This window comes from Toxorhynchites rutilus, chromosome 3 (genome assembly GCF_029784135.1).
Source record: "Toxorhynchites rutilus septentrionalis strain SRP chromosome 3, ASM2978413v1, whole genome shotgun sequence".
Taxonomy (NCBI): Eukaryota; Metazoa; Arthropoda; class Insecta; order Diptera; family Culicidae; genus Toxorhynchites; species Toxorhynchites rutilus.
Window position 1 is genome coordinate 207006923 of NC_073746.1, and position 3817 is coordinate 207010739.

The window sequence follows — 3817 nt, forward strand, 5'->3', positions numbered from 1 at the left end:
AATCATACTCAGCGGACCTGAAGTTACCTGAGGTATTGGCAGTAGCTGAAGAGCCATCATACTTGTCTTCAATTTTCGTCTGGAACGATGACGTTTTGTTTGGACTCGCTTCTTCCGCTCTTCTTTCTGATTTTTGTACATTAGAGTACCAATGAAAATGGTCGTCAGATGGCAAATCTCTGTAGGCAAAGAAGACGCGACCAACATCATCAAAAATCCTATCACGAAAAACTATCCTATGCAAAATATTAGCTCAATCGGACTTCATTTGCGACACGCCAAAGTATTTTTTAAAATCCCTCGGTTCGATTCCCTTGTGATTGGGGTTACCCACATGCAGCGGCGCAGTGAGGGTAGACAGCGGCTCGGCAAAGGATGAAAATGGCGCCCCAAAAAGTACCACTTTTTCGATTTTTCACCAGTTTTGAGATTGTGATATTTTGTATAAATATGAGGAAAACTACTCACTTATACCAACGTTCACTTTGAGCAGTTTATCCGCCAAACTTCTAACCACCCCTTCCTACCAATACAGTATGTTTTTTGAGTCACCGGTCATAAGTAGTAGTTTCATTGTAGAATGTTGTTTTAGGTGGCGAGAATAATAATTTCTTTTCAAAAACTAGAACAATTTTATTTTAAACACATTTTATCCTGAATGTTTCTTTTGTATCTGATAAACGCTGGAAACATTAGGTTTTATATTTTCGACATGTTTTTCAAATTTTTGTTCAAATGCAGTCAAATTTATTTGCAAACAGGCTGCCAAATAGTAATCAATCAAAGGAGAGCGATGTTTTGTTTTCGGGTAGAAGTATATCCGAAAGAAATTATCAACAACATATTTCCTCGCAAAGTAGATTCCAATAAGTACAGTAAATATATTTTTGAATTGAAATACTTTTGAAATCAAGAGATTCATCTCTCTTGATTTTAAAAATATATATCCATGAAAATTGAGGATTTCTTTTTCAATCAATGCTTTTTAATTTCATTGACATTTCTTCTATGTTGATTCCATCATTAGATGGAAATGAAATGAATTATATTATTAATTATATTATTTTTGAAATATCTTCAAACCTTCTGTCGAAGTCATTTTGTAACAAAGAAATTAAATCTGCATAACGATCGTATTCATAGGTATTCATGTGTTTTAATCCGCTTATTCAGTTGCAATATTTTTGAATTGCTTTAAATTTCGTCTCCTAAATTGTGCTTTTAAGAATGTTTTCAGTTTTTTTCCTTGATATTTCAAATTTAATTAATTTTGATTCGCTTTTATGACACAATGAAAAACGAAATCATGCACCCACTTATTAAGAATATGATTTATTGACAGTTGCCATTAATTCTTTTTTTTTATACTTGGCACCTTGGGTGTAATAATAATTCTCCGATATTTTATCCACAATTCTCTTGCCCTGAATTCGCGTTTCTGCAAACTGCTTTTTATACGTAGTTACTATTTTAACTAACTATATTGACTATTTTGAGTGTCAAATTCCTCACATCATCGGACTCCATAATTTTTGCGTACAGTATTTGCTGACGGATACAATGGTAGTTGATAAAATTTGGGATATTATCATGAATTTTGCAATGATTCATAAATCCATTATGACCTCCAACCTAGCTCCATAAGTCGTAATCGATACCAATTTTTGTATTGGAAATCATGCTTTAGTGATAAAGGACTTGAACGAGCTGTATATGTCGTTTGTTCCTTCATTGATTAAAATTTGTTAAAATACATCTTTATTAGACATATCCTGCAAACACATCCTTTCGGATAAACATAACTATGTGGTATCAGTTGATTCGTCGAGTTGTAAGAATGCAACCGGAAATCATCAATACTTTCTATCAGCATCTCATCCAAATTTTAACTTTTAACTTCTGCTCTACGTATAATTGTGTGTCACGACAGCGACTTTTTTGTTAATCAAAGCAATTATTTCAGATTCATTGTTCAGATTATCAAACAATAATTCTCCTGATGCAATAAAACTCCTTTTTTTTATCCCATTTATTTATTTAAGGCTCATTAGCAGTTTAGCTGTAACAGAGCCGAATTTTAATCGTGTACATGTCACATGGTTATCATATCTATAATTAGCACATTACACAGGAGACAGTTGATTGATCATTGTTGAGTTATTTATAGAACAGCAGCCCGATGTGTCTTGCAGTGCAGAGCAGTTTTATGGATGAATCGATCTTATTTCGACCGTGGATCGATCTCCATCGCTGATGATTGTTGCGTGGACGGAGCTATTCTGTAACAACACAAAGTTGATCAATGAGGATCCTGAGTTTTGAGAACTCACGAACGATCGCTAATAAAACTCCTTTCATCGTCATCAAAAGGCTTCGCATGTTTTAATGAAATTTCAGGAGGAAATTTCTTCAACGAAACATTCCCCCGACCGAACTGAATCGAACCCGAACGTCCGGCATGTTAGTAGTGACGCTAACCACTCGGCCACAGGAGCACAATGCAATCTTATGAGCTTTCAAACACCGATTTTTGATGAAAAATAACTCATTTTTAACAAAAATGGCCACAATTTTGACATTTTTCCGGTTTTCCAAAAAACCCCTATGTGACGCTTTAGATATATATTTATTGGAATTCGTTCTGCGACACCCGATACCAAGGTACCGATTTTCAGACATTCGTACATTGAACAATAACCAAAATACCCGTATATTTCATTTTATTCCTAACATCCGGAAAAAAATCACGATAATTCATGATTTTTCGACCTTCCAGAAAGGGGCCCGCCTTCAAGCAATAATTGTAAAACAACGGATAGCATGGAGGGGCGCCCAGGCGTACGTAGCAAAAAAATTAAAGGGTATTTATATAATTTGATGTGATGTTGTTTCAATTTTACGAAAATCAGAGAAAGGTTATTGGTTTCATGTACGGACAGAAGCAACTACTCATTATGGATGTTTTTTTACTCCATTGAAAGATGAAATTGCAATTGAAAATTTTTGGTCTTTGGCGCCCCAAAGTGCCTGCACCCCTTGCAAATGCCGGGTTTGTCGCCTGTACACTACGCAACTGCGCACATGATTTCATGAAGAATGGGACAAATAACTCTAATGCTGCTCATTGCCGGGTTTACGACCGGCAATCGTCAATTGAGATTCACTACAGGCTGAGGAAAAAATCTGATACGGGTTCGCAGCATAAACATAGGTGAGTGAAAACTGTTGCAACGCACTGACACTTCGCCTACTACTCCACCATGATTTGTATGACACGGTATCGTGTCGACATCTGGTGGTGCGTGACCAGAAAAATTTAATATGAATTTATTTTTTCATAATGAAATTTATTCTGACGTCAATGTGATGGAGGTGAAGACCTTAGCTAACGAGGATGAGGAAGATTCCACACTTATAGGAGGATGAGGAAATTTCCACACTTATAGGTATTTTAGTTTTGGAAATGTGAGATTAATTAACACATTGGGGTTTTTCTGCGTGGCATTCATATCCATGAGGTTTTTTCCGCGTTATAATATTCTTGTATGCTTTTGTGGCATTGTGCTTTCTTCTCTGAAGCTATTTCCGTTAGACTCATTTCCTTTGGGATTTTTTCTGGGAATCCATTTTTCTACGGGCAGAGACGCAACAAACTTAAGCTCAAATCGTAATTGTTTATCTCGCCGTATCATTCTAATTTGGGCGAAGACGGACACAACGGAATAAAGACAGCTCTATTCTGACGATCCAATCACTTGTGATGTTGAGTTTTTTGTGCGGGACTTTCTTTTATGTATAAGAAGATAACCGCTTGAGA